At 41.7% G+C, this 13,122-nt stretch overlaps 1 protein-coding gene across 1 annotated transcript in view; it reads right to left on the reverse strand.

The window, feature by feature from the left end:
* Ap1g1 (adaptor related protein complex 1 subunit gamma 1) overlaps positions 1 to 11,707 on the reverse strand; it is a 96,808-nt gene extending 85,101 nt beyond the window's left edge. Inside the window, exon 1 of the mRNA XM_059264014.1 lies at positions 11,375 to 11,707. The gene's annotated coding sequence lies outside the window, so the exon portion shown is untranslated. The remainder of the gene's footprint in view (positions 1 to 11,374) is intronic.
* Positions 11,708 to 13,122: the final 1,415 nt, after the last annotated feature.

Genomic DNA, 13,122 nt, shown 5'->3' on the forward strand with positions numbered 1-13,122 from the left:
AGGGATATGTGCAGATAGAACACTGTATACATAATAAATAAATAAATCTTTAAAAAAGAATAGCCAAAGATGCTGGATGGTTGTACATACCTTTAATCCCAGCACTCAAAATGTAGCCAGGGCTACACAGAGAAACCTTGCCTCAAAAAAACACACACAAAAAAAGAGTAGCCGAAGATAAAAAAAGCAGTCATAGCTTTTCTTAACAAAAATAATTTTCCATATGAAGCTATTATGTTTTTTAAATTTCAGGACAGCAAAATAGGATCAGCAGCCGGGCGGTGGTGGCGCACGCCTTTAATCCCAGCACTCGGGAGGCAGAGCCAGGTGGATCTCTGTGAGTTCGAGGCCAGCCTGGACTACCAAGTGAGTTCCAGGAAAGGCGCAAAGCTACACAGAGAAACCTTGTCTCGAAAAACCAAAAAAAAAAAAAAAAAAAAAAAAAAAAAAAAAAAAAAAAAAAAAAAATAGGATCAGCAAGACGGCTCAGGTAGGGGCACTTGCTGCTCAGTATGATGACCTGAGTTCAATCCCTGGGACGTATGTGGTAAAGAGAGAGAACTGACTCTTGCAAATTGTTCTCGGATTTACAACACACACACACACACACGCACGCACGCACGCACGCACGCACGCACGCACAAAAAAATTAATTAGAAATCGGGGAGCAAAGCAAAGATACTAAGGGAAGAAACAAAAAACATAATAGAAACATAAAACATAGCAAGTGACATAAATCAATTGAGGGAAGAATGATTCCTTTAGTTCTAGCACAGCTTACTCTCTACAGGTCACATAAGAACCTATACTGCAGCACTCGGGAGGCAGAGCCAGGCGGATCTCTGTGAGTTCGAGGCCAGCCTGGGCTACCAAGTGAGTTCCAGGAAAGGCGCAAAACTACACAGAGAAACCCTGCCTCGAAAAACCGGGGTTAAAAAAAAAAAAAAAAAAAAAAAAGAACCTATACTGACACAATATGGCTCATACTTTGTATTCCCAACACACTGGAGGCTGAAGAAGTGGGAAGCCAGCAGAATTACATACTGGGTTTTAAGCTAACTACAGAGTGAGACCTCTCAGATAAAAGCAAACCCCCCATCTCACACTATATGTTAACTGCATGTTATTTCTAGAACTAAATAAACCATTCTTTTCTCAATTACTTTAATGTCAGCTTGTCATGTTTTACATATCTACTGTGTTTAGAAACATGTATGACGATATAGCTCACTGCTAACACAGGCTTGTACAGCAAGTACCTTTACCCATTGAACCACCTCACCAGGTGCAAATTATGGCAACCTATTTATAAGAATCTGACAACAGAAATATATATGTGTACATATATATATATATATATATATATATTTTAAACCACTTTGGAGGGCTGAAGAGATGGTTCAGCACTTAAAAATCACTTGCTGCTCTTCTAGGGGACCCAAGTTCAGTTCCTAGCACCTAGGTTCAGCAATTGTAACATCTATCCACCTAAAATTCTAACTCCAGGGGATCCAACACTCTCTTATAGCCTCCATGGGCACATGCATAATACTACACATTGATACATAATTAAAAAAAAATTAAAGTATACTTCTGTTAAACTTAATATCCCATGTTAGAGACTCTATTCACAGAATCAGCAAATATGGTCACATCTACAAGTATATTTATTGTAGTCTGTAGTGACAAAAATATGGAAATGAGAGCTGGAGATGGTCCAATGGTTAGGGCACTTGCTGCTCTAGCAGAGGATCTATTTTGTTTCCAGCACGAGCATGACAACTTATTAACTGTCCACTAACTCCAGCTCAGGGAATCCAATGCCCTCTCTGGCCTCCCAGGCACCAGGCATGTAGCTGGTACACATATATGCATACAGGCAAAACATAAACACACAAAAATAGATAAATAAATCTTTCCTGTTATTTTATTTGTTTGTTTTGTTTTTTCAGACAGAGTTTCTCTGCATAACAGTCCTGGCTGTCCTAGAACTTGCTTTGTAGATCAGGCTAGCCTCAAACTCACTGAGATCAGCCTGCCTCTGCCTCCCAAGTGCTGGGATTAAAGGCATGCACCACCACCACCCGGCAAATAAACTTTTTTTGGAAATGACCTAAATGCCCATAGAAAAACAGTCAAATAAACTAGGGTTTATCTGTGCTATAAGTCATAATGGAACTGTTTAAAAGATCATGATGGAAATATATCTACTGACCTCAACATGTTATGAGAGGCTTTTTTATTGAGTAATATAGTTCAATCTTTCTTTAGTAAAAACAATTCCAACATATGCACATTTATGTCAGCATAGTATATAAGAACCCAGAAACACTGACAGATGCCCATCATCTATGCTAAACAGCTGGAGAGTAACTATGGAAGATCTGAAGGAAATTAATAGCTTTCTTAAAAGCCTTTCAATTTTATTCACTTATTACAATAGATTGTATTCTTTTATATATTAAAAATTTAAAAACAAAACTGGGCTTAGTGGACACACCTTTAATGTCAGAACTTTGTGAGTTTGAGGCCAGCAGAATCTACATACTGAGTCCCAGGCCAACCAGGGTTACAGTGAGATTCTATCTCAAAAAAGAAATGAAAAGTGAGCCAGGCGGTGGTGGTGCATGCCTCTAGTCCCAGCACTCAGGAGGCAGAGCTAGGTCGATTTCTGTGTGTTCGAGGCCAGCCTGGTCTACAGAGTGAGTTCCAGGATAGCCAGGGCTGTTACACAGAGAAACTCTGTCTCTAAAAACAAAAACAAGCAAACAAACAACAAAAAAATACCCAAAAAACGTTTCAAAGAGACAGATAAAGATTACCTGCTTTCCGTTTTGTTGCTGGTGTTTACACATTAGAAATAATTTATAGGGGAATGGAGAAATAGCTCAGTGATTAAAAGCACTGGCTTCTCTACCAGGGGACCCAGGTTTAATTCCCAGCACCACATAGAAGCTCACAACTGTGTATATTGAGGGTGAAGGATGCACATGTGGAGATCAGAGGACAATCTGCTCTCTTCCACCTTTACTTGGATGCTAGGGATCATATCAAATTTAAGTTACCAGGCCTGTACAGCAAGCACCTTTCCCCACTGAGTAACCTCACCAGTCTTGAGAAATAATTTTATAAGGGTTCAAACAAATACAGGACACTTTCTGGATTAGGAAAATATTCAACAAACTATATCAATGTATACTGAGCTAGAAACAAACAAATACTTTTACTGTCAATTTCAATGTAATTAATTTTTTATATGCATTTTCTAGGGCAGTGTTTTGTTTTGTTTTGTTTTGTTTTTTTGTGTCTTTCCTGGAACTCACACTGTAGCCCAGGCTGGCCTCAAACTCACGGAGATCCGCCTGCCTCTGCCTCCCAAGTGCTGGGATTAAAGGTGTGCGGCGGCGGCGGCGCCGCCCAACTGTGTTTTGATTTTGATGTTTGTAAATGTCCTATTCTCTCAATGTGTTACAGCTGATAAAAGTTGTTTTGGGGCCGGGCGGCAGTGGTGGCGCACACCTTTAATCCCAGCACTTGGGAGGCAGAGGCAGGCAGATCTCCATGAGTTCAAGGCCAGCCTGGTCTACAGAACAAGGTCCAGGAAGGTGCAAAGCTTCACAGAGAAACCCTGTCTCGAAAAACCAAAAAAAAAAAAAAAACCTGAAGACAAACTTTTTGCTGACATCAACTCTTCCTGTCACAAGTAAAGGAACTGCAACAGGGTCTCGTAACTAAGTCAAGACCCTGGCTGCTCTGGACTGGACGAATTACTGTATGTCAGAGTACATTAACAATTCTGTATTATTTTCACTCACAACATCCATTCTGCAGAATAACCACTAAGTGCCAGGCATTGCACTATGTGTGCCACAAATTTGAATTTTGGTTTTTTTAGAAGCTAAAAATAAATAAATAAATAAAAACAATCTAGCACATACTAAAAGCTGTCTCGTTCCCTTGCCTGGGGCAATGCTTCATTTCTACAGGGGAACGGAGGGGAACAGAGGAATGGATTTTCCAGGTAAAAGAAAAGCATTACAGATGTATTGGAATATCAAACATTAAAAATAAATATGAAGGCCCGGCCTGGCATAGTGTTGAATGCACACCTTTAATCCCACACCTGGGAGACAAGAGGCAGGCAGATCTCTTTGAGTTCAAGGCCAACCTAATCTAAAATAGTGAGTTCCAGGACAGCCAGAACTACATAGTGAGACCCCTGTCTCGAGGGGAAAAAAAAAATGTAAGAAGTAATCAGGGAACAGCAAAAGTTGGGGGGGGGGGGAAGAGGGGGGATAGTACAATCAAGCAGCAAAAATAAAAAATAAAATAAAAAAGCTACTTCCTCATTCTACTGTCTAAATACCTCCATTTTTAAGCAAAATACAGAACCTATGTTCCCACTACAGGAGAAAATAACACATTTTAAAATTATCAAATATACAGGTCTAGCACAACAGCTCAGCAGGTTAAGGTGCTTCCCACTTAGCCTGACAACCTGAGTTTGATCTCCAGGACCACATGGTACAAAAACTGACTTCCTCAAATGGTCTTCTGAGCACACCACATGAGCTCTACCTAGCCCACACTCACACGCACGTGCATGTGCACACAAATAAATAAACATAATTTTAAAAATATATTTGTTATACTGCCAGGAAAGGTTCTTTCTTCTGGAAACTAAGTTTTGCCCTTCAACCATCATATCAAAACCTAATATTTACAGAGATTCAATTAACTCTATACAGTGTACTTGATTAGTCTCAGTTTCCCTAATCATCTCAAACAAGTATATTTTTAAACATCATATTTTCAAATACTTCAAAATATTGTAAGAGAAGCCTTTAATAAGACCTTTTTAAAAAGGAATTTAAATATTAATTTATCTTCTATTTCTTTAGCTTGAAACTGAAATTTATTTTATTTTTTATTTTTGGTTTTTCAAGACAGCATTTTCTCTGTGTAGCCCTGGCTCTCCTGGAACTCTGTAGACCAGCCTGGCCTAGAACTCAAGAGACAGGCTAAAAACTGAAATTTCTTTTTTTTTTTTTTGGGGGGGGGGTCTCTGTGTAGCTTTGCGCCTTTCCTGGAACTCACTTGGTAGCCCAGGCTGGCCTGGAACTCACAGAGATCCACCTGGCTCTGCCTCCCAAGTGCTGGGATTAAAGGCGTGCACCACCACCGCTCGGCAAAACTGAAATTTCTTAATAGTGGGAATTAAAAATTACTTTCCCTAACTTAAGCTGTAAAAGCACACCTGGGACTCTTCTTACAAGCAAATAATACAGAACATCTCTCTCTCTCTCTCTTTTTTCTTTTTTTTAGAACTGCTCTCAGTTTCTGTGTAGCCTTGGCTAGCCTGGAACTCACTATTTAGACCAAGCTGGCCTCAAATTCATAGAGGTCTCCCTGCCTCTCCAAGTACTAGTTTCAAGGCATGTGCCAGCATGCCCAGCCTACTTTATGATAATTTTTTAAAGATTTTTTTGTTTTTAATTATGTGTATGGATATACATCTGTGTGGGAATATGTACAAAGAAGTGCTGTTGCCCATAAAGGCCAGAAGAGTGTCTAAATCCCTGGCTCTGGAATTACAGATGGTTGTGAGGCACCTGATGTGGGTGCTGAGAACCAAACCCGGGTCAGTGTCTGCTGTACTGTGCCCTCTTAACTGCTGAACTATCTAACCAAGCTTTCTGTGACACTCTTAACCCAAAGGCTTGTAAAGAAAAGAAAACGAAGTTATTTCACAGTTACAAAGATCCTATCCTCCTCATATCTGTTACTACCAGGAGTCGGTACTGGAGCCTCAAAGTGGGACAGGCTGGAAAGTCTGGGATGCTCAATGAAGCAGGACCACAGGGGAGACAACAAACAAGCTGGAATTAGCAAGGCAACTGCAGGCCAAAGGGACCACTGTGCGCTGGCAACAGAAAAGGGGAAAACAGCTGCCGCTGAGGTGCCTTTAAGTATTCACACAGTACAGGGGCCACAGATAGCATCGTTAAAAAGAAAAAAAAGGGGGGACGTGGGGATTTAGCTCAGTGGTAGAGCGCTTGCCTAGCAAGCACAAGGCCCTGGGTTCGGTCCTCAGCTCTGGAAAATTAAAAAAAAAAAAAAAAAGAAAAGAAAAGGGAAAAAAACCTATTTTCTTTTTAAATATTTAATCTTCAATTGACAATGCTTCTAACTTAATTTTATTTTCCAATGGTCTCAATAAGCTTTTTTTAAGAGCTAAACTTGCAAGTACTTAGTGAAAAAGCATTTTCCATGTCAATAATCTCACCCTAGCTTTGATACTAAAATGCTAGCTAATGCTGATTTAACAACTTTGATAAGTGGATTGTTATTTTCCTCATTTCTAAACTTTCAAATTCCTAGTAACCAAAACTCATGCCCAATTAGGTATTTTGTATTATTCTTTCAGAGAAGAAAAAGGAGCTTGCAGGTATTTTCAAGATAGAAATGACATTCCTTTTCACTTTCTCTTCCCTGCCTTCACTGAAATGAAATTTTCTACACATACACATACATACACATACACACACACACACACACACATACACACACACACACACACACACACACACACACACACCCCTATTCTGGAAAAGTTCTAATAACATATTGACAAACAAGATTTTCAAAACATACAAGCCAAGAAATACAAACTCATATAAACCTGTATGTTCTCTTGTTATGGTTGTGGCTGTTGTTGTTACGGTTAGATAAGGGGTCTAGTTATGAAGCTATCCCTGGCAGTCATGGAATTTGCTATGCAGATCAGGCTGACCTAAAATTTGCATTGATCTTCATACCTCTGCTTCCTGAATGCTAGATTACAGGCCAAGAGCTACCATATTCAACTTTACATGTTCTCTCAATTCTAAAACTGCTTGCTACTTTTAAATATCCTGCCTGAGCAGTAAGCTGAGTAAGCTAGAGCTTGGAAGCAAAGGCTTGTAAACTGAGGTGTAGGGAAGCTGAAACAAAGTTCATGGGTTTAAGGCCACCCTGAGATACACAAGACCTTGTATCAAAAACAAATAAAGGACCAGGGCAATTGCTCAGCAGGTAAAAGCACTTGCCAAGCAAGAGGACCTGAGTTCACTCTTCAGAACCTATGTAAAAAGCATGTTTGGCACATCTGTAACCCCAAGACGAAAGGCAGATAGAGAAGAGACTGTATCAAAAAGGTAGAAAGCAAGAACTCTTAAAAATTGCCCTGTGGAGGCTGGAGAGACTGCTCAGAAGAACACTGTCTGCTCTTGCAGAAGACCCTGGTTTGATTCCCAGCACCCACATGTTGGCTTACAACTGTCCATGTAACTCCAATTTATGGCCTCCATGGGCACCAAGCATACATGATACACAGACACTATATAAGCAAAACACCAATACACATAAATACAACTTTGTTTAAATTTAAGCTGTCTTCTGACTTCCACACTCTCATATGGCATATATATGCATGCACTCACACATACATACACAAAATAAATAAAAAATTTGGAATATAAAGTAATAAATATAAAATATTTATATAAATATAAAATATAACAGATAAATGTAATGAAGATTTTTTAAAAAGACAAAAATCAAGAACTAAAAACAATTCATAAAGCAATAAAGATTAAAATGCAGGCCAGATGTGGTGACATACACCTTGAGCCTAGGAAGGAGGCTGAGGCAGTCAAAACTCTTGAGTTCGAGGCCAGCCTGGTCTACACAGGTAGTTCAGGACAGCCAGAGCTACACAGGGATATCCTGTCTTTGGGAGAAAAAAAAAAAAAAGACAAGAACAGAAAGATTTTATTTTTATTTTTTTGTACCAGCACATACCTGGAGCTCCCTAGAGGCCAGGGGGAGTCAGATCCATGAAACTAGAGTCATGGATGGCTGTGAGTCTCCATGTGGGTGCTGGGAGCCTAACCTCGATCCTCTGGAAGAGCAGCCAGTTAGTCACCTCTTCGGCAGCCTTAAAGGTTTTATGTTTACATTCTCTTCAGTTAAACCTAAGAGTTTAAGTTTAGGGGATTTTTTGTTTGTTTGTTTTGGTTGGTTGGTTGGTTGGTTGGTTGGTTTTTCAAAGCAGGGTTTCTCTGTGTAGCCCTGGTTGTCCTGGAACTCACTCTGTAGACCAACTGGCCTCAAACTCACAGAGATCCCCCTGCCTCTGCCTCCCAAGTACTGGGACTAAAGGTATTCACCACCTCTGCCTGGCAGGATCAAGCATTTTGAAATCTGTCTTGACAGGTAAATTCCACTTCAACTTTTTAAATTATAAAAATATAAATATAAAAAAATAACTCATTTGACCTTTTATCTATTGCATAAAGAGTTTTTAATGATCCATTTAAAACTTCTTGGATTTGTATCTGCTTTGTATACTGCTTAGTTTAAGAACTTTTTGGTTTTGGCTTTCTGGGCGACAGAGTGGGATAGAACCTGTAGCTTTCAGTGTGCTAGGCTACCAATGCCACTACCTGGCTTTTTAAAAATAATTCTGGGTGAAATACCAGCAAGGCATTACTAACAATTTCTATATTTATAGTTTCATTCTAAAATTCACCCTTAGATTGTGTAATTGCTGTCAGTAAAACAGACTATATCAAAAAACATGTAACTTCACAATAGAAAGTGAATGTTGCTAGATCTACCCTGGTGTGGCAAATACCTGCCGTCCCAGCAGCATTGGGAAGATAAGAGACTATCCAAGTTCCAGGCCAACCTGAGCAACATAGGAAGACTGCCTCAAACACCAAAAGCTAGGCCTGGACTGATGGCACAGACCTGTTCATCCCAGCTACTCAGCTAAGGTACGAGGATCACAAGTTAAAGCCAGCCTGAGCAATTTAGCAAAATCAAGTTTCAAGAAAAAAAAAGGAAGGGGGGGGGGGCAAGAAGGAAGGAAACAAATGGAACTTTACTAAACACAAATGTTAACTTCTAGTGCAATTCTCAACAGCCAAGGCGAGGTACATTTATATATGTACTGACCAATGAATGATACACAGAACAGCACTTTGCTAATCTTTGTTTGGTAAAGATGTACTTTCTCCAGGTAAAATGCAAACCACCTAAGAATGAATGACATTCATATACCATAACATGAACTGAGTTAAATAACTTTTAATAGCTCTTTCAATACCTGTTCAGAAAGTGAACTCAAAAACAGAACATTTCAGCAGCAAAGTACAAGGAGATATTGAGTTCTTTTTAAAGCAAAAGGAAACTGAACAACTTCAGAGCAACACACTCACAGAATTACTAATTACTGTCAGAACTCCTGTCGAAAAGTAATTAACATAGTTCTGAAGGGGTTTCTTTTTTTTTTTTTTTTTTTTTTTTTTTTTTTTTTTTTTATAAGATTTATTTATTATGTATACAGTGTTCTGCCTGCATGTATATCTTGCAGGTCAGAAGAGGGCACCAGATCTCATTATAGATGGTTGTGAGCCACCATGTGGTTGCTAGGAATTGAACTCAGGACCTCTGGAAGAGCAGTCAGTGCTCTTAACCTCTGAGCCATCTCTCCAGCCCCTGAAGGGGTTTCTTAAAACAAATAACAAGAGCACAGAATATTTACAATGAAAATACTGTCCTCTTTGACATTGTATGACCTGTAAAGAATTTACCTGCAGTCTCATTTCAAAAGCTTCATAAGAATAAAGCATCAGAGGGCTGCAGAGACGGCTCAGCAGCTAAGAGCACTTACTGCTCTTGTAGAGGACTTGGATTCAGTTTCCAGCACCCACATGGCAGCTCACAACTGCCTGTAACTCCACTTCCAGGGGATCTGAATAGCTTCTTCTGATTTCCACCGGCACTGAGCATGCACATGATGCACATATATACATGCAGGCAAGACACTCATATATATAAAATAAATAAATAAAATAAATCTTCAAAAAATTTTAAAAATAAAGCATCATTATAAAGTTTACAAGTACCAAGAGATTTGACTCGGTTCAAGTTATAAACTTAGGTTTTGAGTCACTTAACTGTGAACTCAAAGAAGTATTTCTCTTTTGCAGATGTAAAAACCTGGGCTGAGATAAAATAGGGGTGACTCAACCACACTCACCTAACCTGAAATGTAGGAAATAATCAGTGATTTATTGTTAAATTCTTTTTACTAAAGCACGCTGGGCTGCAAACAGACAGTAAAAACAGAATTAAAGTCATGAGGCTATCAGTACTTCGAGGATCCACAGGTTTCAAATAAAAACTTAAGAGTATATAATCTGGCAAATGCTACAGGCAACGGTGGGAATGGATGCTTAAAATCTCTAACTACCCTGAGAAAAATCAACATATGAAGTCAGCAAAGATCATTACTACACAAACACCTGAGAGGTGAAGTCACTAAGAGATCATTCAGCTCGCTCTTCTGTTAACTAATCCCTACAGGAACCAAAAAAGTTATTTTCCTCTCTCCCTACGTCAGATTAATATTCTCCAAGGGCAGATTCCCGTGCTCAAGCATATATAACGCCAAAAGAAAAAAGGAGGTGGTGGGGGAGTATCAGTTAAGTGCCCAAAAGCTCAGTGTTCGGGACAGAAAGGAAATCCAGAAAGTATTTTGACAGCTCCTTCCCACCTAAAGCCGCTCTGCCTGCTTTAAACCCATTTACTGCTGAAATACACCCTAAGCGGTTCGACAGCTTTCCAACACCAAGCCCTAACTGGGAAGCATAACCCACAGTTCCAGGCAATAAGGAAGATCCGGAGAATTACTAGAAACTGACGTCCGCAGAACCAAGAGTTGGAGCGGAGGGCGAACAGTGCAGTCGCAGGTAAGTTTTTTAAAAAGGAAAAGAAAAAAAGGCGGAAAATTTTGGACCAGAAGTTAGTTGGAAGGTTAGAGGGAGGCGAGGCCGATGTCCGGTTCTGAGCGGACGACACTGCAGGGACAAGCAGCATTACCCCTGCATGTGGAAATGCTGAGAGTTCTCAGATCTGACCCGAGTCCACGACACAAGAACGCTGATACGTGGCTCGGAGAGGACACGCGGGGGTGGGGCCCGCCCGCCCCGCTAAATCCTAGGCCCCCTGAACCGGCTCTCAAAGGAGGATCGCAGCCTGATAAAGTCAATGGGTTCAAGGAGGCCTGCACCGGCAGGACAATGCCACAGGAGGGAAAGCGGCCGCGCACCGAAGCTCCTGCTCAGAAGCCTCCGAGGGTCGGCCCTCGGGAAGTCCGAGCAAGCCCTGGGGCTTCCCGGTCCCACCTGACCCAACCTGGGTCCTCCTCACCCCCCACAGGCTGAGACCGGACCCCTGGGACTGACAGGAGGTTTCCAGCCAAAAGCTCGCAGCCGCAGCGGAGCCAAAGACACAACCTGCTCTCAGTGCCGCGAGTGACACTCACCGGCCCGAAACCTCGAATGAAACCAGCAGCTTCGGGGGCGGCGGCAGCAGTGGCAGCAGGAACCGAACATCCAAAATGGCGGCTCCCTCGGCCTCACCACCGCAACTGCAGGCGGAGGGATCCCGGGCAGGGAGGGAGTTTCTAACTCACTTCACGCGCTCTCGAGAAGACGTCGCTCCTCAGCTCCCTCTCCTCGTCAACTCCGCGTCCCTTCAACTGCAACCACTCCTGTTTCCCACCTCGGATGACCCGAAAATTCGGACCCTGCCGAGGACTATTTGCCAAGGAGGAGGCGACTGCGCCTGGCAGAGCGACGCAAAGCGTAGCAAGGGTCGGGGCTGTCACTGATGACGCTAGACGCGGCTGCCGAGTCACCGCTGCGATGAGTCTGCGCTAGAAAGATCCGGCCGCCCCCAGAGTCAGAGCACTTTGGTTCCGCTTGGCGGCAGGGTTGGGGAAGGAAGCTGGGCTACCAGGAAACGGTGGGGCCACCTGAGGGGGCGGAGCTAGGCAAGGTAGCTTGCTGGAGAAGTGGGAGGGAGAGGCAGGTGGAGATGCAGGACACTTAACCAGGATTTAGTCGTTTACAGAATTCCTAAATCGTTCCCGTCACCTTGAGTCCTTAGCTTTCTGTTCAACTTTAGAAGCATGCTCCAAGTAGTCTTGGAGTCTATGGTTTTATTATATCTTCATAACAATTGTACAAAAACAGGTATAAGATGAAGCACGAGAATGGGTTCCAAGCACAACACCACCCCTTGTGCGTTTAGTCACTTAATCTCGCCAACATTACAGTTCCCTCCTGTGGGAAAAGAGAATCTGGACAAATGACAGCCAAAACTCTTCCACGATAGGCTTTCAATCTATGATTGAATGAACTAATGACCTGAGCCAAAGAAAGTCGAACTAGATAGTTCCCGGCGTGATAAATAATTGCTAACTTGTGACAAAAGTATTTTCCATGTGAACCTAGGGATCCTTGATATCTTGGCCCATTTAAAGGAAAGGTGACCTACCTAGAATAAAATCTTTCCAATAGATTGGTAACAAAGTCGTCCCGGATGTGAACAAAACACAGCACTAGACTGAATGCCGAAGACAAGGAACTAAGCACAAATCCTAGGTTTGAGACTTGAGTGTCATCAACAGGAAGTTGCACCTTTTTCCTTAGGCATTCGTTTTTCATGCAAGGATTTCAAAATACTTTACAGGCGTTGAGCTGTACAATTTTGAACTTGAATTTCTGGGGCATGCCAAGTGGCTGGAAAGAAAGGACGCCCAGGGCATGATTACATTTCTTTATTAAATATTGGTATCCCATTGTTTATAAGGCACCTTCTTATGTACAACCTAACCCTCTAAGCAATCTTTTGAGTCTAAGTAAGTAACCTAATTTTACAAACATACTTAAGACTCTCTGGGCGGTGGTGGCACACACCTTTAGTTCCCAGCACTCGGGAGGCAGAGGCAGGCGGATCTCCATGAGTTTGAGGCCAGCCTGGTCTATAGAGTGAGTTCCAGAAACAGCCAGGGCTACACAGAGAAACCCAATCTTGGAAAACCAAAGAGAGAGAGAGAGAGAGAGAGAGAGAGAGAGAGAGAGAGAGAGAGAGAGAGAGACTGACTTAAGGCTCAGAAACTATGACTGCCTCCCACACGGGATTCTGCCATAAGATACCATCCTGCAAATTAGAAAACCCACTACACCCAAAACATGCATTCCAACCCAGAGCTACTGGTTCAAAACC

This window comes from Peromyscus eremicus, chromosome 5 (assembly GCF_949786415.1).
Source record: "Peromyscus eremicus chromosome 5, PerEre_H2_v1, whole genome shotgun sequence".
Lineage (NCBI taxonomy): Eukaryota > Metazoa > Chordata > Mammalia > Rodentia > Cricetidae > Peromyscus > Peromyscus eremicus.